This window comes from Macaca nemestrina, chromosome 10, assembly GCF_043159975.1.
Source record: "Macaca nemestrina isolate mMacNem1 chromosome 10, mMacNem.hap1, whole genome shotgun sequence".
NCBI lineage: Eukaryota > Metazoa > Chordata > Mammalia > Primates > Cercopithecidae > Macaca > Macaca nemestrina.
In genome coordinates this window covers 67,890,952-67,918,466 of record NC_092134.1, presented here as the reverse complement: position 1 = coordinate 67,918,466, position 27,515 = coordinate 67,890,952, and the positions used below count along the sequence as shown (strand labels likewise).

Here is a 27,515-nt window from a genome sequence, read left to right as displayed (position 1 = left end):
ATTTATAAGGTATAAGTGCCTCTATCTTGCTTCAGGGCCTGCAAAAAGTTAGTGCCAGGTCTGACTACAGCTCTCTTTCACTTAGGGTCCATGTAACCAATGAAGAGCTTTGGGTCTTATCAGATGTCTTATCTTTTGCCACTGTGGCATTGATAGGCTGTCTGGCAGGTATCGAATCAATGTTCCTTCAATTCTCCTTGAATTGTAAATTACTACTCATTTTGTTCTCTCTAAATGATGGGTCTTTCTTTGTGAGAGGCTGTTTTAGTGGCAACAGGAAAAACTTCACAGTCGAAGAAAATGGATTAACATAAAGTGCTTTGTGTGGGTACATACCCAAAGGAATTGAAATCAATACGTTGAAGAGATATCTGCACTTCCATGTTCATTTCAACATTATTCAAAATCGCCAAGATATGGAAGCAACCCAAGTGTTCATTAATGGATGATGGATGAATAAAAGAAGAAAATGTGGAATATATACACAATGGAATACTATACTGCCTTTAAAAAGAAGGAAACCCTGCCATTTACAACATGGATGACCCTGGAAGGCATTATGTTAAGTGAAGTAATCTATGCACAAAAAGACAAATACTGTATGATTTCACTTATATGTAGAATCTAAAAGAGTTGATCTCACAGAGACAGACTGTAGAATGGTGGTTCATAGAGGCGCTGGGTTGGGGAGGTATGGGAAAAGGGGAGAGGCTGGTCGGAGGGTACAAAGTTTCAGATAGAAAGAATACATTTTAGAGAGATCTACTGTACAGCATGGTGACCATGTTTATAATAATGATATATTTCAAAATTGTTAATGGAATAGATGTTAAATGTTCTCACCACAAGAAAATGATAAGGTGTCATGGTGATAGATATGTTAAATAGTTATGATTTAGTCTTTCTACAATTTTATATATATCAAAACATCACATTATACCCCATAAATATATACAATTATAATTTGTCAATTCAATTAATTAATTAATTTTTAAAAGGTGCTTTTTGGTTTCATTAGTCTGTTTGAATCCTTGTTTTCTCCTTCCTCATCACCTCTCTTCTTCCTTTGCCCCTCCCATTTCTCTTTTTCTTCTTGTTTTCTGTTTCCTCTTCCTCCTTCTGCCTTTTAGTGAGGAAAGACTCTCTTGGTAGCTGTGTTACTTCTCAATTCCCTCTTCCCTCTTCATTGATGCCTACTTTTCTCAAAGCCGAAGTGTCTAATGTTTTTTGAATCTGACTTTCTGCCAGAATTCTTTGAATAGATCAACCCCCTTTATGCTCTAACATTTTAAAACTCATTCGTGCAAGAGAGAATTGGAGGATCTTAGGTATAGTGGTTTCCTTACAATCAACGAAGAATGTTATTCCAGTTGACAATATTTTAAGACAAGTCATGATGGCAGTTCTCACTTTCACACAAATATTATAGGGACTTACTAGGCTTAATATCTGGGTGATGAAATAATCTGTACAACAAACCCCCACAAGTAAGTAACAAACCTGCACTTGTACCCCTGAACTTAAAATTAAAGTTAAATAAATAAAAATAAATATCATAGGAATAAGTAAAGAATCTGAAGTACTATCATTGCCATTTTGCCATTTCTACTGGATTTCTAGATAAGAGTCTTATCTCAATATTTTGCCCTTCATTAATTTTCTATCTATTTGGCTTTTTCAGCAAATGGAGAGGAAGTGGGTTTCCCACAGTGTGCTAAGACAAGTGGTCTCTCATTTGTTGCTGTCTTACTGACCCCACATTCAGCAAATTACTCTCTGTTGGGGGAGATGGTTGCCAAGATAGGCAGTCTAGACTATAATTAAAAGTAAGATATTTTTTCACTCCATAAATTTAACAGTCTGCTTCTTGAAACCATCCCGTTTCTCCTTAATTTGGCTCTAGGAAAATAGCCACAAGTGACATGTGGTTCACTGTGGTTTCCTCAGACATTGTGGCTCTCCTCATTTGCTGTGTTATGGTTCGTAACGGTTCCAGACCCAGAGACTGAATGATGGTGGTGGTATCAGAAACGTTTAATGGCTGGAACCCCATGGAAGTAAATTAATAACATGTATTTGACAAGAAGTGAAATGTCTTGGAAGTTGCCAGGGCTAAACTGCCAAAGTTTCATGTTATCCTTATTTAGAATTTAATGGAACAATTTAGAATTTCAAAAGCACTGGGTGCTTTCTCAACTATTTAACTCTGCCCTGAGTTCGCAGTAATGTAAAATGGGTTCTGCAATGAAGAATTTCAAGTACCCATAAGCAACTGCAGAGTTGCAAAATCCTTCCAGAGTGTTGATTTATATTTGTGTAGCCTCACAGCAGACATAGAGTTAGCAATGTATCTATGGTATTTATCTCTTCCATTCAATTGCAAACCCCTCTTGTTCATGGCTGTATCATGAAACCAGAGTCCTTAGAAAGTAATTAGGGAACAAGAGGTCTGGGAATGATCCATGGTGTAGTCTTCCTCCCAGTTCCATCTGCATGATTGCTTAGTAATCTTAGGCTATAACGCATTTTTCCCTTGGAAAATGATGACATTTTGTTGTCTTGGGAGGCACAGCAAAGCTCCTGTCACATGCTAATGTAACAGAAGCTGAAAGACCCTGGGCTCTGAGCCTGTGTAATTCCTGATTATGCTGGGCACATCTTGTCACTTTTGCCTTTGAAGGGAGGGAACAAGCCTGGTGTTGCCCACTCTCCTCCTTTGGAATAATGAAAATGGTAATGATGATAACCACAGTGAAAGCTAATGACACTTTTGTATTATATGCCAGACACTGGGGTAAATGTGTCATATAAAGTATCTCACTTTTTCCTCCCAACTACACATGAGCCCTATAATTCTTAGCTCCAACTTACAGATGAAGAAACAGGTAGAGAGAGTCTAGTGGCTTAGTTAAGATCTCCTAGCTAAGGAGTGCCTCCAGGACCCATGTTCTTAGTCTTTTCTCTCCTCTGGGGCAAATATGTTAGATCATCTATTATAAAGCAACAGAGGACATCAAGAAATACTCCAAGGCGGAGTTTGTTGCCCTTGGAGTCCTTAATCATTCTTTCAAACCTTCCAGTTGGCATGGCTCTCTGCTTATAAAAAGATGTTTCATTTATTGAAACGTGACTTCAGAAGTCTTATGAGTGCAGCCAGCACACAGTGGGTAACAAAGAGTTAAAGTGCTTACAGTCCTTCCTGTTCGAGTCCAGCCAGCAGCAGTTTATCACAAATACAGGCCTTTGATCCTGACAGCTTTCCTTTTACTCAGGGGGAGCAGGGAGTGCTTGACATGGGGAAGCAGGGAAAACTACAGAGAAAAGGTTCTTGTTTGTTTCCTGGGTGGGTCGCCTCCTTCTTGGCACATCTCCAGGAAGCAAGTCTTTTCCCACCCTAAAACGTCAAGGAAATAAATCTCTCTCCCATACAACAGACCTGGACAAGGCCCCAGGGCAGCCAAGAGTCCAGAGACCTGGGTGTCAGGGAGGCTGGAGTGTGCCTGGAGATGGCAACCCAGTCCTGGGCCAGAGCTGGAGACAGAGGTGTCAAGATGATGCAGGGAAGAGACGGTTGATGTCAGCGAGCTCTCTGACTCTAGGGGGCAGAGCCAGGGTAGGGACCCATAGAGAAATCTGTGCCCTGAGATTGGCCATCTGGAGAAAGAAAGCTAAGAGAAAGAGAAATTTGGGGAGTATTTGAGGAGGGCAACCTGAGAGGCAAGCACGAGGGAGGCTGAGCCCAGGCGCCCAGAGTCCCAACAAGGCTCTCCTGGGCAGACCCCGAGGGAAGAATGGAAGTGTTATGAACACAAGCCAATGAAAAACAGCCCCAGCATTCGGAGAAGGGGAACTGAGGGTTGAGGGCAGGCAGAATGAGGTCTCTACTGTGGACCCTTGTGGTTTCTTGTAGCCCAAGATGCGTTGACTGTCATTCTGGTAACTGTGTTCAGATTCGTCTGTGGAATTTAACCCATGCGATCTGAATGAGGTGATCCACCTCCCCAGCTCTGGTCAGTGCCTGGGGAGTCAGTGCCTGAGTCAGTGCCTGTGATCCTGTTTGTCACAGTGATTGGTGCAGGGAAGGCTGAGGATGCACCAGGGCGAGTGAGGAGCAAGGAGACTCTGGCTGGGGCTTGAGACAGGCATTCATCTCCTCGGACCTGAAGTTGGGAAGAGGTAAATGCTGAGGACGTTGTGTCTTTTGGGACTGAAATGGGAAAAGGACTCTGTTAGGTCTGATGATTGTTTACATATCTTACCTTCTTCCCCTCACCCACTTCCTCTTGACTGCCCTGATGTTGAGCTTGGCCATGTGACTTGCTATCTGAGTAGTCCCTAAATTTGGGCTCGTCCATATAACTTGCCTTGGCCAATGAGATGTCAGCAGATGTAACGCAGCAGAGGCGTGAAATGTGCTGGTGCCGTTGGGCTTGCTCTTTATGCTTCTACAGCGGTTATGAGAAGAGTCTCTCAGGGTAGCTCCTGCCCTCTCAGCCAGACCTTAAGATGAATTCCCAACCAACCTTGAGGAGCCAAGCTTAGCAAGAGCCTCATGTGAAGCAGAGCCACTCAGAGTCTCACTGTGCCAGCCCTCCCACAGGGTTGAGTAAGCCCAGTTGACATCAGCTGTCTGGCAGATGTATGGGAAAGATATGTTCATTGTTGAATGCCTCTGATACTTTGTGGTTGCTGGTTAGGCAGCATCATTGTGATAATAGCTAATTGATACAGGCTCTTTCAGAATTCAGCCAACAGGGCAGTGACAGACTAAGAAATAGACAGAAATAAGTCACAGTGACATCATTTGAATGCCTGGTCAAACTGCTGCTAAAGTCAGACTACTTCTTGCACTTTCCCAGTCTGTGAGCCCTTCTGTTAAGCCATCTCAGTCAGATTTTTATCATTGGAAACAGTCCCTGATTGGACTGGATATTGACTAAATGTGAAAGGGATCTATATGCCCCTGCAACTCCTGCAATGCAAACACACACAAAATATATATGTATGTATAGATAGAGATATCTGTTATATGAAGAAGGAGTAACAGACAGGAAATTGGAAAACAAACAACAGGAGGAGGAAGGGGTTTATGCTTAGTTCCCTGAAAAGGGATTCTGAGATGGAAATTTACATGCAGTTGCAGGACCAATATCTGTGAGCAAGTGAAAGAAGCAGAATGGGGCAAAGGGAGAATCTGCATTATAACACATTTTGCACCAGAGGCCTTAGTGGATCTCATGGGGAATTCTGGAACTGAACTGGCCCCTCAGACTTGTCCCCATAGAGGTAAGGAAGCCAGATCTTTGTACCCACCCCATTGGCCAGGCATTGGATATGAGCTGGCCCCAGTGAGACATTGCAGTCTTGGACAAGGCAGCTTCCTTCAGCAGAAGGCAATTCTTAGAAACGCAGCTGTGAGATGTTGCAACCAACACTCCTGGAAGCAGAGGGACTGAAAGCCTTGGTCCTGAAGCGGGTGGTGATCTAGTTTGGGCACCCTAGCATCCACCACAAGGGCCACAACCTGATGCAGAATTGGGAGGGTTTCTGGTTGAGATTATCTATCAGGTTACAGCAGGATATTAGCCCAGCAGTCATTTGACCTACTTCTACTTTGCATTATCAGCAAGGGAGGAATAATCAGTCAGTCAAAAAGTACTTATTTTATACCCAGAGAGTAAAAAGAGCCCCACATTTATATAATCAGAGAGAGATAAGAATGGTAATAGCAGTTCTTTCCCAAAAGGATCAATGGAAATTTGTCATGGAAATCATTTCATAATCAGTCAGTTTTTGACTTCTCACAAAGGTGATGGTGGACTAGAAGGACTGGCTGGTTCTCCACTGTACAGGTTGATTTGGTGATGGCACAGATGAACAAATCCTTTTCCATGCTACCAGGTATCCCAGAGTCCCAGAAGTTAGGGTGCTGGTTTGCTTGCTAAGGGAATCACATGTACAAAGTTCAAAGAGTTCTCTTGCTGTCAGGGCTGGTTGGTACTCACCATGCTGGGAAATGGCGGGCAGGCAATCTCCTCCCTTAACTGTCTTTGTCGCCCTTGGGATGTCTTTGTTCACTCTATTCCATTTTTCCCTATAGTCTACAAAGCCTCCTGAGTGCCAACCAGAGGGTGAGGAGGAGCCCCTTTACCTACAGCTCTTCTTGCTGAGAAATTCTGCTTCTTGACTTTTCAGCACCCTTCTGTGGAAATGTGTTACTTACAATGCCTACGATATTTGGGGTGGAAGGGGTGGAAACAGGGAAAGTAATAATATTGGTGACACATCGTAAATCCGCAGAGACAGGGATGCTGAAAGTGGCAGAATTAAGGACTTTGGAAAGCACACAAGGTCAGCTGTGAAGAGGGCACTATTGTGAAACACTCAAGAACTGTTTTCTTAATCCTGGTGTGCAATATGGTACAGAGAGCATTCAGGAGTTACACCATTAGAGCCCTGATTTCACATGAGTTTAGTATTTCATGCTAATCGTTTTGACATTTCCAGACATCGGCTAATATTGGTCCCCATTCTACAACAGCCTATTTCCCTCTTCTCCACATGAAAGGCAAAGCTGTTGAGTGTTCCATCCCTGTTGGGTCTGCAGTTTTACCAACTGTTTGTTTTAAGTGAAGTATGATTCCTGGGTATGGAGGAGAACTACAATCTTTCTTTCAGGCTGGTCCTTTTTCTGAGACTAGGTCTGGGGAGTTAGGAGTTGGAGAGAGACAAATTATATTGTGAAGGGAAAAAGTATTTTAACACTCAGATTGAGGGGAATTGATTAGCTTTATAGAGGCAGGATTTGAAGTGCCCTTCTCTTCATCAGAGTATGAAATGATATTTATAAGGGTTTTAGTACTCACAATTTTGATATTTTTGTATTATTTTATTGTTATGGATGTCATCTAGAAAAATAAGTGACACTCCTTATTTATCATGCCCCACTAAAAACTCTAAAAATAGAATTCCATCATGACAAGAAAAAGGTCCATTTTTCCCAAGAAGTACATTTATTTACAGATATTTTGATATTTTGCTGTGATATCAGTTATTTTGGAAAGGTTGCAAAAGCATAAAAAACTGTGGTCAAAATGAGCTTTATTCTGAATTACCAAGAGTTGTTATGAAAGCCCTGTGTTTCATGAGATTTTGCATTTGATAAAATGCAACATCTTTCGTAATAAGAAATCTTAGCAAACTCGGGATTAAAAAGACTTTTCTCTCTCTCTCTCTCTCTCTCTCTCTCTCTCTCTCTCTCTCTCTCTCAAACTCCATAAAGGGTAGCTAAAATAAAACCACAATAAAAAATATGTGTACTGGTGAAATACTAAAGCAGATTGCTAAAGTGAAAATAAGACAATGATATCAGCTATCATGCAACATGGTGAAGGTCCTAACCATTACAACAATATAAGAAATAGAAATGTATGCTTATTTGAAATAGCACACTGTCCATCTGGAAAACACAGGAAGTGCAAGTGAAAAAACCTTTAGAGCCAGGAAAATAGTTCATCAAGGTAGTCATATATATGCTATCTGGGGTATATAGTGATGCTCAATTAGAAAATAAAGGAAAGTAAGGCCCTATTCGCAGAAGGAACAAAAACTCTAAAGTACATAGCAACAAATCTATCAATAAATAGGTAAGGCCTATATGAAGAAAATTATAACACTTTACTAAAGGACATGCTAGAAATCCTGAATAAAGTCAGAAGCTTATGTTCTTTGATGGGAAGACTCAACATGAAAAGATATCAATTCTCCCCAAATTAACCTGTTAATTCAGTGAAAATCCAATCCAAAGAAGAAGCATTTCTGATGGCAGAAGGAAAGGGGTTTTGGCTTATAAAGGAAGAACCTGAGTCCGCAGACCTTTTGCAGGTAGTGTCAAAACCCAGCTCCAGTTCCACTGGAGTTGACAATGCATGTCTGAGGCACTGAGTGCAGCAAAGCTGCTGGCCTGCCAGGGATGTCGCGGGGCCAGAAGATGCCGCTCACAGTACAGGAGCTGCAATCTCCTCTGCTGATTAAACTGAATTCTCTGGGACAGTTAGGATCAGACCTACCATTAGTGCTTGTATTTATCACAAGAGGGGAAAGGATCCCAGGGAGGGAAAAAGAAAATTTGCTCTCTTGATAGCAAGACAGGACATTTTCTTTGAAAAACTGAAAAGTGTACGGCCTTATTTTATTCCCAAAGCTGATGAAGTAGACAAATTCAATTGCATAGTCATAATCATAAGGGTGATTAAGGAATTTGCTAACTTTCTTCTTTCTTTCAGGAATTATCCCCTCTGTGTAGAGACATCGTATGACTCTGTACATGTTCCCTATCCTTAATTAGATCCATGAGATCTTTGACAGTGTGTACTTTGAGTCCTTCTTTTGGAAACATCGATAGATGCTAAATACATTTTAAACTGTAAAATGTCCAAAAGAAGAAAGTCCAAAGGATGGTTCAAGAGTATCAATGGAATCAGTTATTATATTTATTCATCCACTTACAATTGTTTTTGAAAAGTCCAGGAGAGCAGAATAGATGCCAGGAAATTGGAAAAATGCAGCTATGGTGCAAATCTTCAAATGATGTGAGTTGAGCAGTCCTTTCAAATTACTCTCCCTCACTGTCAGTTTGGAAGATTTGGAAATAATTGTATAAAGCTGAAATATAAAAAGAGAGACACACAAAAAGGTTTAACAAAGCAATTTGACCTTGAATACATGTCTACAATAAAGGGATAAAGAGTGGTCCGCAGATGATCACTGTGCTCTGTTCAAGCATATTGCCTGCCAGGACCCCACACAACTTCATTTATCAAATTCCTTAAGCTTGAAAGAGCAGTTGTGATGACTTCACTTTAGCCTAGTTTTGAACACAGTGAAAAAGATCAAGGGGTTGGGGTGTGGGGAGCTGGGCTAGAGCTATCTCCAGAAGCAGCAATGCCAGATCATTTGGTGAGGCTTTATATCATTTTGAGTGATCAGGAGGGAGAAATGCCAGAAGATTCTGCAGTCTGGAAAAAGTTCCTGTAGATTGGGGGTTTGGGAGGCACCAAAGACCCCAACAAAGATCTAAGAAGTGAGACCGACAGGAAGTAAGGAAATGAAACCCCTGCCAACAAAAAATTCAAACTGAGTCATCAGGGAAAATAATTCTTTACTCTACAGGGTCGAGAGTAATCTGGAAAACCACAGTGACATATGTGATGTCATGAAGATAGTGACAGCAAATTAGATATGTAATCAGTATGTCTCTTCCTCGAGCTGCTTGTCTAATGTAAACCTTGAAGTTCTGTCACCCGGGGGCAATTGGGGGTCATGTTGTTTTGGGCTCACAAAGGGATGGCTCTTCCTTTTTCCTATCCCTACTGCTCTCTCCTGGCAACCAGATGCATACTCAGGTTCATTTAGGCTCAGATTTTAGCCTTTTCCTTCTGGTGAGAAATCTTAGAAGATATGACACTCCCTTGTTCTGCATAGTAGTTTGTGGAATCTGATGGGTATGTTTGCAAGTGTCCAGAGACTTTTCTCCCTCCTCTTTCCTCCTCCTGACCACCAGAAGAGAGGGTTGAAAAAGCAGATGATTTTTTTTCAATAACCTTCTTTTAGAAATCACATTCATGGCTGGGTTTGCCATTCGTTTTTGCACCAAGACCTTTATGAAGTGGAAATGGCTGAACTCATTTGGCAGGACTCTCAAGTGCAGACGGCCAGTTCCCAAATCCCTGAGGTGTGAGGGCTGGGTTCTTTTCAATAAACATTCCTGCACTTGGCCTTCTACTCCAGCCCCCTGTCCCTGCCCTCCCAGCGCCTGGAGCTTTCCACCTTGGCTCTGGCTCCTCTGAGCCTGGGCTCAGCCTTCCAATTCCAGGTTGACCTTGGCTGAGCGCCCCATATGCTCATTCTTCTTGTAAAAGTAGAAAATCTCAGGCACAGATTTCTGCACTTGGCCTCTCTGCAGAACTTTTTAGTACTCAAGGCACACGCAGCTCCCAGCTGACACTGAGTGAAAGCAAGAGCACTTGCTTCGCAGAAGTCTGTGTTTACTGAATCTGATTTGGCCTTTGGCAACCCTGCTGCTGAGTCCATGCTGAGAGAAGCTAGAGCTGGGCCAGGTCGCAGGTCTACCCGGGGCTTGTTTAGTACCTGTGGGCATGGAGGATTCTCTCTGACCTTCTCAGTACACACCTCATCTCCCACCCTGCTGGACAAAACCGGGTATTCTCCACCATCATTGTGCTCTTAGGCATTCTGTCTGGGATGGTTGTGAAGATTCAGTGAGATCACTGTTTATCTCAGTGGCTATTAAAAACTTATTAATTGATCATTAATTGATTTAGCCAAATCAGATAACATTGATAAGAAAATATAGTGATGAGAGCAAATTAGAGAAATAGTCAAGCTAAGAATATTTAGATATCTGGTTTCTGCCTTGGATTTTAGACTATGGCAAAATCCTTCCATAATCCAGGGGTAGTGGGCCGTGCCTTATTGTCAGAGAGAAGTGGGTGGGGGCTTAGAAAAAACTCCAGTCATTGTCATCTGACATACCTGTGATTAAGGAGAGCTCTGCAAATTTCTAGCTGTTGACCCTAAAATCTTTGAGCCTTGGTTTCCTCTTGGTAAAATAAGGACCACATTTTCTACCATATGAAGGAATTGAGATTATTAAAAGAGATAAAGTTCAATTGTCCTTGTCTTGACTCCTGCTACCAGCACTCTCCTTGGTCCTGACAAAGATTTCCCCAAATGCTGGCTTTTCATGACTTCCCGACAAACGTGGTGAATGATGTGTTCTATACACCTGTTCTCTGTCTCCAGGCTAACCTATGTGGTCTCCAGCTTTTCTTCCTAATCTAATCAATAATTTGCTCATGTTCAGTGTGACATGTTATATACTTACAATTAAAGATTCTAGACTAATTTCATGAAGAATCTGGAATCTTCCTTGAGATCTTTCTTGGATAAATTCACCTTTCTTTGATACCTTAGCTGCCATTATCATTAGTGTCAGGGATGGCAAATATACATTGTACCTGTTGCCAGCACACTTTTCTGAGTCCACAGCAGGCATTACTAATTGAACACGGTGCGTTTTCTCATGAACAGGGACAGTCTCAGAGTCACTTTGAGCACATCGAGCGAGCAATGATTCTCATTGAATTGGAGCAGTGCATCGGGGAAAATCCATTAGCCATCTCTCTACACCATTTGACTTGTTACCTTTCTTGGACTTGTGAATGTGTTAATGACCTTGTAGTCATCTGTGCTTCTCCTGTCTGCTCCATTAAACAGAATACACATATGTAATTTGCCAAGGATTCTGCCCCTTATCTTGAGTATAACTCAATCTAAAAAGCAAAGACATAGCTAATAGCTCTTGTCTTGTAGTCAAAACCAGGGTCTGTCACTGCAGGTTGTGGGATGAAACAAAACTATTTTTATTATCCTTTTTTCTAGTTAATTCTAATTATTTCCCTTGACATTAAATAAGTATTCCTTAAAAACATGGTATTTCACGTCTGTGCAAATAGTCTGTCATATTGATAGACCACTGTTTATTTGATAATTCCCTGGTGTTAAACTCTAGGCTGCTACCAGTGTCTGGCCATAAAAAAAAAAAAATAACATCATGTGGTGAATTTCTTTGTACCTATTTGTGTGACTGCATCTCCAATTATTTTCTTAGGGTAGATTTCTCAAAATTATAAATAATTGTGTCAAATGGTAAGAACAGCTTTAAGATTTTTGATGTATTGTTTTCTGGAAACGTTGAGACAATCTATAAGAGTATGTAAAAGGACAATATTAATAATCACTAACCCTTGTGGACCTCATCTTTGTGCCAGGCACTGTCCTAAGAACTTTACATACATTAACTCATGTCATCCTCACCATGACCTTATTTCACAGCTGAGGAGACTCAAGTCATGCTGGCATGACTTGAACGCAGTCTTTTCAGAGGCAGAAGGATAGCTGGGTGATGTTGTTCAGTCTCTTGAGCCCAGTGAAAACTTATAAAGAACTCAGTGTATTTGGTGCAGAGTAACTGGAAGATCTGTTACAGCCTTACATACATGAGGTGATAAAAATGTCATTATTAACAATAACAAGAACAACAACAATGGTATTTATCAGGAACAGGCCTACCTATTTTCCAAGAAAACTCATCAGTGGTCTGGGATGGCTGTTGTCAGTCCTGTGGCAGAAATACATGTGCAGACTCATTAGCACTTAGCAACACAGGTGAGCAAGAACTGGTTATTCCTAAACCCTAAGCTGGGAAGCAGCTCTGATAAAAGAATAATTAATTCAAAGCAATCCAAAATGTGCCAGCTTGGACCACAACACTATTTAATGTTGTTGTCAAGAGTGGTTCTAACTCTTTTTTTTTTTTCAAAATAATATTAATGATAATTTCAGCTGTTAGAAAGGACCCAATAAGAATTTATTTCTCCCTCTTCTTGAAGTCTACAGTTTTGAATACCTAGTCATGGGAAATCCTGATTAGCAAAGGGCTTTTTTTTTTCTTCTTTTGTTTCTAAGGCAGCTGGTTGGTTTCCTTAAGGGTTTTACTTTTATTCTTGTGATTTCTCAGCATTAGAGAATGACCAGAGTGGCATGGGGGTGGGAGGTTGTCAGGCAGGAAGCTTACCAGGTTGAGCAAATAAAATACAGGACACCAGCTAAACCTGAATTTAAATAATCAGTGAATAAGTTTTAGTATGTCCCAAGCAATGTTTGAGATATACTTACACCAAAAATTTTACTCACTGTTCATCTGAAACTCAAATTTATCTGGAGATCTATATTTTACTGGTACCACATTGGAAGGAGGTAGGTGAGGTGGCCCTAAGGAGGGCCAGGACAAAGAGAGGAGACAGGTATTTAAAAATAATAACAATCTTGGTCCTTTCAGATTGAAAAAAGAAGCACGAACAGTGTCTGCTGTTGGTACCAATGCTGGGGTCCTTCAGGGTTCTGGAACTGCTGGTTTCCTGAAGAGCATGCTGTTTACTGACTGAGGCTGTCCTGCTGCCCAAAGGGAGTTTCTCAAGGTTGCAGAGGTGCTTTTAGCACTTTCCCTGGAAATCACATAACTTCAGATAAATATTAATATTCACATGACCTCAGCAGTCTAAGTACCTGGATGAAGGAGGTTTAGAAATGACCTCAGTGCTAACTCTTTGTAGGGGGTGGAAATCATGGGGTTTTCTCATGACAGCAGAACTCAGATACAGACCTTAAAAGTAATTAAGTTACAAAATTTAAAGCCAATGCTGTTTATTTTTACAGAGGGAGTTCAATGACTTGCCCCTGTTTTCTTGGCAGATTGGTTGTTGAGGGAAGAAATAATGAAGCCCCATTTGGTCATCAAAAAGGGAATTTTCTCTCTTTTAAAAAAAGTTATCATTATTTAATTAGAAATTAAAACACATTTATAATCAGAAAAATTAAATGTGTTAATCATAGGAAATCTTAAAATGCAGGAACATATAAAGATGAAAAAAAATCAGTCCTAATCTATATGCCCCAGAGAAAATCATTGTGAATGTTTTCCTGTATTTTTTTCTGGTCTTTTATGTGTAAATATTTATGTAATTGAGATCATACTAAACATATAGCGTTGTATCCTACTTTTTATTAATACATTCTAGGCATTTATCTGTGTTATTAAACATTTTTCTGCAGATTGACTGAATAAAGCCTCATTGTTTGAACATACCAAGACTTACTTGATCCTGTGCCATTGATAAACTAGGTCCTTCCAGTTTTTCTCTCTTCAGATAATGGTCTGTGGATCATCTTTTATATCCATTTTTATGCATTTCTGATTATTGACTTACGAGAGATTCTTGGAAGTATAACCGTGGTTATGTCAAACTCTTTTATAAGAGGCATTTCTCCCTTGAGTCTTTGTTTTCCCAAAACTCTGTGGATTGGTCCTCCTCTCCATCTGATTAAGTTGCTAGAATCAACAGGATAGAAAACATGGCCTCTCACAGATTTCTGGGTTTTCTTTGATCTCAAGAGCATGGGCTATGTCAAGCAAGACTGGGTTTCCAGGCTGATGCTCTCAGGATCTGGGCTATGACTCCCAGCATCGCTTTGGTATCAATGGTATCATTACCATGACTCCCAGCATCGCCTTGGCAAATACCTTCCTGAGTTCAGCCTGGGCAGAAGGTGGCACATACTCCCTCCTCCCCAGCCCTACGCTGCCTTCCAGCCTTGGCCCAGACAGCAAGACAAGCACTTCCTCTCTGATTTCGTGATGTTTCTAGTGGCACAGTCAGCCTAGGGGCTCTGTCAGCTCAGGAGCCACAAGCCCGGACTCTGAGGGATTTGGGTAAGAACGCCAATGGGACAAAGCTGATCGGGAGGGGTGAGGAGAACCTCGTTAATGCGAATCCCCTGCTCAGCCCTAGCCTTCGGCTCCCCTTTCCCCTCAGATCCACAAGGAATGAACTGCCTGCTCCTCTTTACACAGCCTCCACATGTTGCTTCGGACAGGCATCCTCGATGTGGCCTCGCCCCACTCTGAGAGTAGTGGAAATAGAAGTTAGTCTCATATTCTCACCTCCCTGAGCACAGGGAGGCTTTCTAAGGGTCTGTATCTCTAACAAAAACGGGAAACAGGCAAGGCATAAGAAGCTGTCCCCTTCACCCCGTTTCCTCCTTTTTCCCTTAGACCACCTAGGCGAGGAGAATTACTCCCCTAGAGATAATAACAGCACTACGGAGACATGAAGGCCTGAAGTTACCTACAAGGCTGGTTGGGGAAAATCCAGACTCTAATGTCTTCCTGGTGTCTCCTCGAAGGAGTGGGTGGAGTATGTCGGAATGAAGGGGCCAGGAGGGAAGCTGAAGCCTGGGCTATAGAGGTGAGAGGCTCTGCCACGAGGGTGGAAAAGGCTGGTGTTGGGGATTATCCTTTTTGGTGCTTTCCCGCTCTTTCTTTCCTTCGCCTTCTCTGCCTGTCCTGGTTGGTGTAGACCTGAGGGGCGGGGTTCCCAGGCAGCTACACAGAACACTGCACGGAGAGAAGGCAAGGCAAGAGTGGGGAGATGGGGTGGCAATTTCACACATTAGCAGTCTGGGAGGAGTTCCTTCTAGAACTCAGCAGAGCAGACACACAGGTACTTAGTCATTATTGCCGTTATTACATACGGAATAGGTGGAAGACATTGCTTGCCCCCCTTCATGGATGGAAATATCAGTTCCTGCCTGAAACACATATCCATAATGGGCTTGAGGGAGAACTAGGAGGAAGATGGCAATGATGAAGACAAAGGTGATGGCAAGTTTTATCTGTGCCAGGCAATGTGCCAACACTCTAAATAAAAGTCTTTACTTATCATCCCCACCACAACTCTGTGCAGTGGACGTGGTTTTTACTTTGCAGATGAGAAAGTTGAAACACAGATTCAAACAGACTTGCCTGAAGCCACTAACTGGTAAGTGCAAAAATAACTTCCAACCCTAGACAAGACCCATGCACAGTGTCCCTCCATGACATTAGATTTAGCAGCTCCTCGCAAAGCAGGAAAGCCAGGCGTGGCAGAGGTATATGAAAATGAGGAAGACACTACCTTTACTTTTCAAAAGCTTGTGGTCCACTGATGTTTCCAGACTTTCTCCTCATTTTCATTGCCTCCCTGCATTGCATCCATCCATTTGACATCAAAGCCCCTTCTCAGGATTTGAGAGCCTTATCATTTGTTTTTCCCCACTGGGTCACTGTCTTCTCCAAGGAGGCACCGAGTCCCTGGTCACTTGTCCAGTGTGCTCATTGACTTTCCAGAGGGCAGGGTGGAGACAAAGGCAAAAACATAGAGAATTGCCATGTGGCCTTCCACTGTAGGGTCTGGTTTTCTTCAGGTGTAGAGTTTGGCATTCAATCCATGGACATTCATGCTTCTGTGAGAAGTTAGGATTCCTCTGGGCACCTCAGCAAGACTTGCTCTCCTGCTTCCTGCTAGTACCACAGTCAGACATACACCTCTGCAGCTTGGCCTATGATTTTCATTCTTTCATTCTTTGAATATCAACCCTAGGAATTTCACAGCCACATTTTTAACTATTTAACAGTGTCTCCCTGACACAGCACATCTGTCCAATACATACCTGCTTCCCTCAGCCTCTTCTCCCTCTTCAAGCTTCCCACGTGGGTTATTCTGCAGAGGGAGATAAACTCAGTTCAGTTATTTCTCTGTCTCAACTCTCATGCTGTCTCAACTCTTATGCTGGTCACCTCCTAGTGGCCCCCACAAGAGGAGACGCACTGCTTTCTTCCTTGCCTTCTGCAGCATTTCCAACTGCCTTTGAATTTTTATCACGTATACTTTTGTTTTGTTTTGAGACGGAGTCTCGCTCTGTTGCCCAGGCTGGAGTGCAGTGGCCAGATCTCAGCTCACTGCAAGCTCCGCCTCCTGGGTTTACACCATTCTCCTGCCTCAGCCTCCCGAGTAGCTGGGACTACAGGCACCCGCCACCTCGCCCGGCTAGTTTTTTTGTATTTTTTAGTAGAGACGGGGTTTCACCACGTTAGCCAGGATGGTCTCAATCTCCCGACCTCGTGATCCGCCCGTCTCGGCCTCCCAAATTGCTGGGATTACAGGCTTGAGCCACTGCGCCCGGCCCTCACGTATACTTTTGAACTGCACTTTTTGCCAATCTAACTATTCATGTTGGCATCTGTATTCTGATTTTATCTGGCCTGGGGCTGGGTTGTCCAAGCCTTATTTTTTTCTATTTTGACTGGAGACATCATTTTGTCTACTGTTCAATTCAGTGTATACAGTTGCCTCTCACTATCTGCAGAGGATTGGTTCCAGGACCCCCTGCAGATACCAAACTCTGTAGTGTTCAAGTCCCAGATACAAAATGGTGCACTATTTCCATATCACTTATGCACATCCTCCCATATACGTTAAATCATCTCATGAATACTATGTAAAGTAATTGTTGTGCTATATTGTTTTTATTTGTATTTTTTACTGTTTTGCTTTTTTGTTTCTGAATATTTTCTATCTGCAATTGGTTGAATCTGCAGATAGGGAACACATAAATGTGGAGGGCTGACTGTACCTTGAATGCTGTGGCTTTAACTTTCAAGCACAGTTAAATGTAGCTGGGACACTTTTCCAATGGAGCTCATGGGGCGTTGGATGAGAAAGACATTCAGATGGAGGCATGCTCTGGAAGAAAATGTGGGTGGGAGCCCCAGCCCAGAGATGATCTTGTCATTGGTTATAAATGAGCTCAAGTCTCTGCTTCAGTGCTGGGGATGACATGTTTTAGAAGACCTGGAGAGGAAAGGAGATTCCTGAAGGCACTGTGGATTCGACCCAGATGCAAGGGAAGGTCTCTGGGAATTCCCTGGGATCTGTGCTTTGCCTGAGAGGTTTCCAAGAGACATTATCTCAGTACATTCTGTTTTAATAAAGAACATTGAAGGAGACAGCATCTGGGGAGCATGTGCAGCCTACAGAGTTGCTATAGGTTAAAAAAAAAAATTCTTTCTGTTCATGGTAAATCCACAATTGCTTGGCCAATGTGGATTTATTGCCACTAAATCTTTTCTGCTCATGGTAAGAGGTTCAGGTTGAGTAGTAACAATCCCCCCTCTGTAATGGTTCATGTGAGTAGAACTGGTGTGCTGTTGCCGGCTGTCCTGCTCTGATTCCTGGCTGGGTGGGGTGGTCCCTTGAATGTTATCTACGTTTGTCCAGCGACAAGTTTCCTCCATGTGTGGGAAACACTAACACTGTGTCAGCGGCACACCAACATCTCATTGTATTCTTTACCGATTTTGTCAGATGAGGACTGTCACCATCAAAGTTCTCCTTAGAACTTTGAGACAAACTTTTACCCCTAAAAACAAGAACCCTATCATGAAAACTGTTACCTGTCTATTGTCTCTCTCTTCCTGGAGACAGTATATTATTCCCTGTTCTGCCCCCCAATTATATCTAGAGGGATTGTTGACAGTTTCTGCTTATAACCTAGCTACTTACCAAAGGAAAGTAAGGTGATCTGATGAAGCACATTGCATCTTATTCTAGCTTTGGAGAAAACCTTTTTAAAACCAGGAAGCATCTTGGATTGGAAGGTCATAGACATTATTATTATTATTATTTTAGCCAAGATGTATACCCTGGCTAAATCTCTTACTTCTGGTTTTTTGTTTTGTTTTGTTTTTCCTCATTATAAAGTTAAGAGTTTAGACCAGGTGATCTTTTTAAAAGATCCCTTTTCCATTCTAAATGCCAAAGATGCTTCTCTAAATAGTGTCTGCAAAAACACTGCTTGGATTGCAGAGTTCATTTTCCTCTGGAGACATATGAAGTCCAACAATGACAATACTTTAGTGCACATATTGTCCCTCCTTTATGATGCTTCATCCAATTGACAACCAGCTCCTACCATACAGTCAGCCTCTAAAACTATGCAACATAAGCCTAGGGTTTTACTTTTTAAGTGAACTACAACGTCATGATAATGAACATTTATTGAGCACGTACTAAGCCTTTAGATGTAAAATCACTTTAGATTTAATCCTTACAAATATGTTCTGAGGTAGGTTCTATTATATATCCCCATCTTACAGGTAAGCAAACCAAAATATGAAGCTGATAAATAACTTGCTTGAGGTCATATAACAACATGATAGATCTGGGATTCCAGTGCTGGCAGTCTCACATCTGAGTCAGTGTTCTCATCCCCAGGTTCAATCCAGGAAAATGTTTTTGTTTGGTTTTGTTTTTCCACAGCCTCAATTATCTTACGGTCTCTTTTGAAAGTGTTTTCAAGCATGACGCATTTCCCAAATGTTAGAGGCTACAACTTACATATATGTCTTGCAGATATGATTTAACTCAAGTTATATACAAATCTCCTTCTACATATACCAACAATACATAGGAGCCAAGAAGGAATAAGCTTGGCAGTGAGTTTCCTGGAAAGAACCACAGAAAGAGATGATTGCCAGTACTGGTGGATATTGATTCAGACACTGACTCAGGTTGTATGCCCTGATAGGAGGGCCTGGCCTTTCCCCTGGGCCTCTGGCCATAACCTCCTTCAGATCTTAAAAAGACACTAAGCATTGCTTGTCATCATGAATGAGAAATATTGCCTGGTTACCCAGAGGGAGACCAACTGGTGGATCCTTTAGCCGTGACATGAGGATATGGCTCCAGCTGGAGTCTCTCCTCCTGCTTCTGTACTTAGCTCATCCTAGTTTAACCAAAACCCAAAACAACCCTCTCCAAGGGCTCTTCCCTGGCTCAGGGACATCCCATTTTAAGAAATGCTCACCGCGCCTAGTGCTTTGCATGGTACGTTATAAGCACTCAGTAAATATTTGTTACTTCGTGGCAAAATAGATCAATTCAGCAGTGATTTTTCACTTTTCAAAAAGATTCACTGCAGGGTTCCTTTAAATGGCCGGCTCCCCTGGTGCATTTAAAATGTGATTTGATTTATAGGAATTCGATGTACATGGTTCTGCAGGGCCACATCAATCGTGTAAAGTGAGCCGCATGTGCTGCTGGGCTCCCACTGACGAGCGCGTTGGCAGCTCTCCTCCATCGGCTTGGAATGCACACAAGCCCTGGGTCTGCTCTCCCCGCTTTTATCACAAAGGGGCTCATTTTGTGAATGAACAGCCACTGCCAACAGCGTGATGGTATTTTCAGTGACCTTTGCCTGGGGATTGGATTCCCGCCCAGCAGGGAGACAAGGCCTTAGGAAAAGGTTAGTTCATTGACGGCCGGGGCCTGCTGGGCTGAGGTCTGGGGAGGGAAAGGCTCAGAGAACTTTTCCTTTTTTGTGAATCACCGAAAGAAGCCACCCTTCCTGCCTGGCCTAGGCCGCTTTCTCTCTTTGTCCCAGCATATTGGATTCTGTTCAGCAGGACAGTTTTATAGCTCCTGCTGCTTCTGCTCCTGAATTTTTTTTTTTTTTTGTAGCTGTGAATAATAATCCTAGTTTTGCCTTGCTGTTTCCCAATAGCAATTCTGGGGTCTTCATGAGCTTCTGCCCCCTCCTCTCCACCCCCTTTCTTCCTCCTCCTCCTCCTTTTCACCATGGCCTTTTCAGTTTGATGTTTTTAGGTATCAAAGGAAGGTCTCCAGGAACCCAGCAACTAAAGACTTTAATGAGGACCATGCCCAAGAAATCCTGGCTGCTAAAGACATGATGATGATTTATGTCGCTCACTCACTCCCTAACAGCAAGAGGACTATTTGTAAAAATAAAAAAGCTGCTCATATGGAATTAAACAAGAGCATAGCTGCTTCCTTCCAGACCCCGGGAGCTTAACAAAGAGCATCCACACTCCTCTCCAGCAGCACATGGCTCAGGGCCGATATTAGTCTTCCTGTCACATAAAGCTCAATCCTGTTAGCGCAGGCAGTAGTGCACGCTCTCCCTATCGGCAGACCTCAGAAGGCACATTTCTGAGGACCGCACAAAATGTGCACGAGAATGTAGGCACAGGCTCAGGCCTACGCTGAGCCACAGAAGGGTGGTGTGAGTCCGGAGGCTAACAGAGCCACTGAGTTGCTGCTGGCGGCAGGCTGAGGCTGGCAGTAGGCATTTGCCATCCCCTGTTTGTTCCTGGCATCAGAGAGTTGAATGATATGGATGCCAACTGGGTTCTGGCCAGCTCAGTGGAGAGGGTTCTTGAGGGAAGAACCTTCATGCCTCCATTTCCTTATCTGTCAAATGGGTTACCTCTTAGTGTTGTTGTGAGCAGTGATGAGATCATGCATAGAAAACACATAGCATCATATTGGTAAGTGCTAATTATTATTATTAATTATTGCTATTATTACTATTTTGTACTGTGGCTGCCATGAAATGGTGCCACTCAGACCCCTTGCTTCAGGGAGAGTGATGGAGAGTAGCTGGCTGATGACCCCAGCTGCCAAGCTCTAAGTCCACATCCACATTCTCACCATGTTACTCTGCTTGACCCAAGGCCATGCTTCCTGTGGGCTGCTCCAGGCCATTGACAGAGCATGGTATGGATGCCAACACAAGCTCATTCAATCCCTAAGAGAGCAAGGACTCCTCCAGCAGCGACTTTAGCTCAAAGACTTCCCGTCAGCCTGGCAGCAGTTCCTGGAAATTGTGCTACAGCCTGCAACTTTCTCCTACCTTGTTACCTTTCTGTCCTCCCCTCCCTCTCCCTGTGTTTTCTGCTCATCTTCCCTTCAACCTTTTCTCTCCCACATACACTTCCCTCAGTAAACCTCTTATGTGTCCAAATCCCTGTCTTGGTGTCTGCTTCTTGGAGGACCTGAAGTTACACGCACAGTGACTGGGCTTTCCACCATGGCTGTACTGTATTAGTACTAACATCTTCTTAGATACGTGGACCATTGTTCACTCTTAGTCATTCAACATTGGATAAATGTCATGGTGTCACCCGTGTCATGGGTGCTTGATGCCAGGGACACAGAGATAGTTCTTCTCACAGACAAGGTGTACACTGATAGACAGATACGTAAATCATCATAGTGATATGGTCAGTGTTCGAGTAAACAAATGTATAAGGAATGCAAGAATCCAGAGGAGAAAGTGGGTTTTTCAGCCAGGGTGGGAGAGTGGGTGGGAAATAGACAGGGATGGCTTCATTAAGGAAGGGGATTTGAACTCCGGCAAAAGGCACATGCCACATGCTCTCACCCCCTGTCTTCAGTGTAGTCCAATGAGTAAGTAAAAAGGAAAGAATGGCCCAGAAGAGATGTGACATCATGCCCTTTGATGGGCTTTTTCTCTCCTCTTTTACCTCTTCCTCCAATGACTGTGAAGGAGCAGTAATTATCCCAGGGATTTGAGACATAATCCACCTTTCAGAGTTGAAAGAAGCACAAATGTCATGAGCTTTTCCCAGTGGGAAGGCAACTCCTGGACAGGCAAGTGGGTGCAAGAGGTTGCTATGGCAGCAGGAGAGCAGCAGGGCCATGAATTGTAGGCTTCGGAGATGGAGTTGTTTCTCAACCAGGGCTCAGCCTGGCCCCAGATCCAGCCTCGAGAGTCTAATGTGGATCTGTAATGCATGAATTGTGCCCCTTCCCATCCCCTTACAAAAAATTCATCTGCTGAGATCTTAACCCCTAGTATCTCACAATGTAGCTGTATTTGTAATTGCCTTTAAAAAGGTAATTAAGTTAAAGTAAGGGTTTAGGGCCCATTAGGGTGGGCCCTAATCCAGTGTGACTAGTGCCCTTATGAGGAGTAGAAATTTGGACACAGAGGCATAGACAGAGGGAAGACAATGTGAAGAGAGAAGACGGCCATCCACAAGCCAAAAAAAGAGTCCTGAAACAGATCCTTCCTTCACAGCCTTCAGAAGGAACCCACCTTGCCAACATCTTGAACTCAGACTTCCAGCTTCCAGAACTGTGTGAAATAAGTTTCGGTTGTTTAGGTCACCCGGTTGGTTGTACTTTGTTACGGCCATTCTAGCAAACTAATACAGGGTTCCTCCATCTCCCTTTATTGTGGATGGAATCCGGCCCAACTCTGCTCAGAACCTTAACACAGAGTGGTGAGCAGGGAAAGATGGCGTTTTTCTTTTCCAGAGAACTGGAGATTAACCTTTGATTACAGGAGAGGGAGCAAGAGTTGTGAGGCCTGAGGGAAAGCAGAAAGTGGAGCTTACCAGTGAGGACTTGGTCATGCAAGATGCAGGAGAATTCACTAAAGAATGCACGTCCCTGATGTCTCAAAACAAAAATGGGAAAGATACATTTTTGCCCCCCTGATTTGAATGCTCAGATGCTGTTGGAGAGGAGGACAAGTTGTTCTGCAGAACTGAAAAAAGAGATGGGTTGTCTGATAAGGCTTACAGTAGACGGACTGCACAGCAGTCCAACAGGAAGAAAAATGAGGAGCGGGACATGCTTGGGGACTAGAACCTAAACAGCAACTCATATGAAGCCTTCGCTTTGTCCCCTGAGGAAACTGACATGGGAATTCATGAGAAAGGATGGAACAATCCCTCAAACTCCCATCTGGACATCGCCGAAAAGGAAGGCGTCATTGGCCCTGGGTCAGAACCAAGAAACATGAGCAGTTTTAACTTGTAGGGTGTGATGTGACAGTCCAGTCACTTTCCCAGGGGCAAATCAAGTCATACTGTGACAGATACTACATTATAACAAGTCATGTCTGTTGAGGAGCTAACCCATGTCTGAGGCAGGGGCTGCAATAACTTTATGCCCAGACCATCTCCCTAAAGTAAAATGTTCCATGAATTTGCCTTATTCACTCTAGTGTCTTTTGACACTGAGGGATAGTTTCCTGCTAAAGCATTTTCTTTTTCATTTTTATGTAAATAAGAGAAATGTGTGGGGTTGCTAAGGATAGATCTTCCCCACCCAAACATACACATTTAATGCACATGCCTCATTTTAATGTATCTGGGGAGGGACCAAGGTGCCCAGTGTGCCCAGCATGACATTAGGCCTCTCTCCTTCAACTTAAACTTGTGGAGCCCCGTTCCTGCCCCCACATGCCCAGTGCATAGAGGAGTAGGACAAGTAACAAACCACAAAAGATGAGAGAGAGTTAGAGTCCAAATTAAACAGCTAACATCTTCACCCCCAACCAGGCAGCAGGAAGCAGCTCAGAGAGAATCCATACACCCTGTGAGAAGCAGCAATGATAGAAGGAGAAACCTCCAAGGAGTGCAAAGGGTAATGCTGGGGTCTCCAGGAGTAGCAAGGAGATGCCCAGCTTCAGGAGTGACAATGGTAGAAGCCACAACAGAACACAGGGGACTCCAGTGTCAGTTGCAGTTGTGGAATGATAGTCATTTCTCACAGAAATGTATTCAATATTGAGCACCTTCTATGTTCTAAGAGAGAATAAGTGAGTCATGAGTCCCAGGGAGTAGAGAGCCAAAAGGATCAGCCTTGAGAGCTGCCTGTGGTCTACGGAGTTGAGTGACTGGCCCTGCCCACCTGAACTAGCCTGGGGAAGTTCTATTCTTCCTCTCTTCCTCTCTTAACTAAGTCTTTTCCTCTAAACTTCAGGAACATTTTCAGGTAGCAAAAGCCCTAGCTTGTATTTCCAAACCTGTTTTTGGAGTAGCCAAAGTAGGCATTTCCACTTAGGTATCTTGCTGGCATTGTAGACTCCTCATTTTCCCCAGCCACTTCTCCTCATCCCTTCCCTCCACAGACAAAACCCCAAATCATCTCCCTATCATAACACTGTTCTTCACTTCAAAGCTTTAGTCTTCTTTGATTCTTCTCTCTTCTTTCCAGCTTAGTCAACTTTCATGTTATTTTCAACTGCCTATGTAAGGTGCATGGAATGTATGTTTTCCTTTTCATTCTAGCTGTCCATCACTGTCCCTTCCATTATCAACCCTCAAATCCACTACTGTAACAGTCTCCTAACTGGTCTTCTTACTTCCCTGCAAATTGTTCCTGTGGTCTTTAAACTTTCCTCCATGATTCCCACTGGCAAATTCCCTTTGAAATGGTAGCCCCAATGCCACCACCTCCTCCATGAATCCTTCATAATATGCCCAGTGGGAATATGCACTCTTTCTCTTCTAAAATCATACAACCAAGATTTCTCTCAATTTGTGCCCATGAAGATGCACACCAGGCTTAGATTACATCCTCTGTTGTCTATACAGATCTATCTTACATCTTACTTGACTTCACCTGGATAACCTATAGGCACCTCCAATCAACATGTCCAAAAGAGAATTCTTGATTTTCCCCTCTCAAAACTTGATAATCTACCAGTCTTTCCCATTTTGTAAATGGCAGCAGCATCCTATTTGTCAAATTAAAAACTGTAGATTTATCATTGATTCTTCTCTGTCGCAACCATCCTCTATGCTCTTTCCACACCCCACTACCCCCCATTAAGAAGTAAAGTCTGTCTTCCGTCTGCTAAAATCTGGACTGACCTGTGATTGCTTTGACCAACAGAATATAGCAAAAGATACATTGTACCAATTCTGTGCCTTTCCTTTAAGAGGACTGGCAGCTTCTACTTCCTGGATCAATCTTGGGACGCTTCTAGGAACCCAGCATAAAATATGTGCTGATTTTACCACCTTTCCCATCACTTCTGCTGCAGTCCTAGTGCAAACTAACATCTTGTAGAGTTACTGCAATTGCCTCGTAAAGGATCTCTCTCTCAAAGAGCGAATGAAAATGTAAATCAGATCATGTTATTTACCTGCTTAACACTCTCAAATGGCTTCTCAATATGCTTAGAATACAATCCAAATTCTTTACTCTGTCCTACAAGTTTCTTTGTTCTGGCCCCTGCCACACCCCTGACTTTGTTTCCTTCTACTTTCTTCCATGCTTAACCTGCTACTTTGCCCATTCCTTGAATACATCATACATGCTCCTGCCTCAGGATCTTGGCTCTTCTTCCTCCTGTCTGGGACACTCTTTCCTGGATCTTTGCAGGACTAACCTTTTCTCTTCATTCATATCCTAATTCATGTCACCTTCCCCGAGAGGCCTTCCCTGACCATCCACTAGAGAACAGTACCCTTGTTCACCTCACCTTACCTGCTTAGTTTTCTTTACAACATTCAACACTGGATGAAATTCTCAACTAATTTGCTTCATTGTTTTTGTCTCCTCTCACCTTGAACATGAGCTCTATAAAAGCAGGAACCTTGTCTGTTCAGCTAACAAACTTTTACCATAAATGGCTCTTGAAAATTATGCCACCTTTGGTGTCTAGCCTCCAAATTAGTCCACAAAGAGTCTTTCCTTGCATAGTCTGTTCCCACACTGAACAGGGATGTCACCAATATGATATCTCAGAAATGATGAAAAAAACTTCCGAGGCTAGGTCATAAAAGACTTTGTGACGCTTGCCTTGTTTTTACACTACTCACTTTGGGAAAAGCCAGCTGCCATGCTGTGAGGACACTCAAGCAGTCTATGGAGGAGTCGATTTGTTGAGGACCTGAGGCCTTCTGCCAGCATTCAGTATCAACTCGGCAGTCATATGAACGTGACATTTTGGAAATGGGTCCTCTATCCCTAGTTGAGCCTTTATGACTGTAGCCCCAGCTTGGCATCAAAGATAAATGCAATATAGTCCCTGACCTCAAGCTGCTCAAAATGTAGGGATAAAGAAGTTGGGGGTGGGGGAAGAGTTAAATGATTTCATAGAAGAGGAAAGGAAGCATGGTGGTGGGAATGATTTGACTCCACCACAGGAAAGAAGGATTAGAGGAAGCATCCAGTGGAAGGGATGCTTGGGTTAGAGCCTGAAGAACAAATGTTAGTTATTAATGAATGTTGGTTGACATTGCCTCCAAGACACTATTGGCTTCGGCTCTGGAATTGTTCTTGATATTGAATTATCTTTTTTCACGGATGGAATGTTCAAATTAATGAGAGAAAAGAATGAATGAAGACTTGAGCACTGACCCCAAGGCTGGGAAGAATTCATTCTTCATATATCCTAGATTACTTCAAAGAAAATGAACAGAAAGGATTATCAATAGTACTTACATCTTGAGTATTTTTCCTTTTTCTTTATAAGTTTGCTAAAGCAATATTCTGTTAAGGCCTCTCAAAGGTATAGGAGACTGTCAGTTGGTTGTTATGACTGAAATGGAAGGGCCAGAAGCATTTTCAGAGGTATCCAAGTGCATAAGGTACAACTATTAGGTAATGAGTTGGAATTTTAACAGTCCTGAGCACATACATCTTAATGAGCATGGTCCCCCAGGGAGGAGTTCAACCCCTTATTCCAATGATTTTGCCATTACTGAAAACATTCCGAGAATGCATGTCTCTCTGGAAATTGTCTTCAAACCTACAGTACATTCTTTTGAATTGCCTTGATGATGGTAAATTGTAGTCCTTTAAGTCTGAATTCTTATGTGCAGCAAGTGATTATCCAGGCTATACCAGCCGGAGGGAATAGTCAAATGATAAGACAATGACATAAGTCCATTACTTCCAGCTCAGCTCCACCAGCTGGTTTGCTGGAATTCTGACCTACCTCATTCTGCCTCCAGGTGTATGTTTGGGGAGTGGGGAGCAACACTGGGAAGGAGAGAGGGCAGAATTGAGATTTTTTTTTTAAAGGGGTTTATTTAAATTTATGTATTAAATTTTCTTCATAACTACTGCATTTTCCGACAGTCAGTTTCAGTCCATTCAGTGGGACCCTCACTGAATCAAGGTGGTACTTTCTGGAGACAATCCATGTGGTAGTTTGTCTTCAAAGCAGGCTGGCATCAATTTCTTCCCTCCCTCTGTGCTCTATGCTCTTTCCACTGCCCCCTGCCCCACCTCAATTAAGAAGTGAAGTCTATCTTCCATCTGCTAAAATCTGAATTGACCTGTGATTGTTTTGACCAATAGAATATAGCAAAAGGGACATTGTGTAGCAAAAGGGACAATTCTTTGCCTTTCCTTTAAGAGGACTAGCAGCTTCTACTTCCTGTATCTTGGATCACTCAATCTTGATACTTCTCCTAGGAACCCAGC

The 27,515-nt window shown here is 42.8% G+C and overlaps 1 long non-coding RNA gene across 2 annotated transcripts; it reads right to left on the bottom strand.

Moving 5' to 3' along the window:
- Positions 1–8,487: 8,487 nt before the first annotated feature.
- LOC105473447 (uncharacterized) lies at positions 8,488–25,796 on the bottom strand. 2 transcript variants are annotated; one of them, XR_982251.2, is made up of 5 exons: positions 25,569–25,796; positions 17,095–17,312; positions 16,132–16,181; positions 12,154–12,202; positions 8,488–8,664 (listed from the first exon to the last, which is right to left on the bottom strand). It is a non-coding gene; the product is annotated as an uncharacterized lncRNA (long non-coding RNA). The 2 variants fall into 2 exon arrangements; XR_982250.2 differs by having other exon boundaries at positions 25,648–25,796.
- Between the last annotated feature and the right edge of the window lie 1,719 nt (positions 25,797–27,515).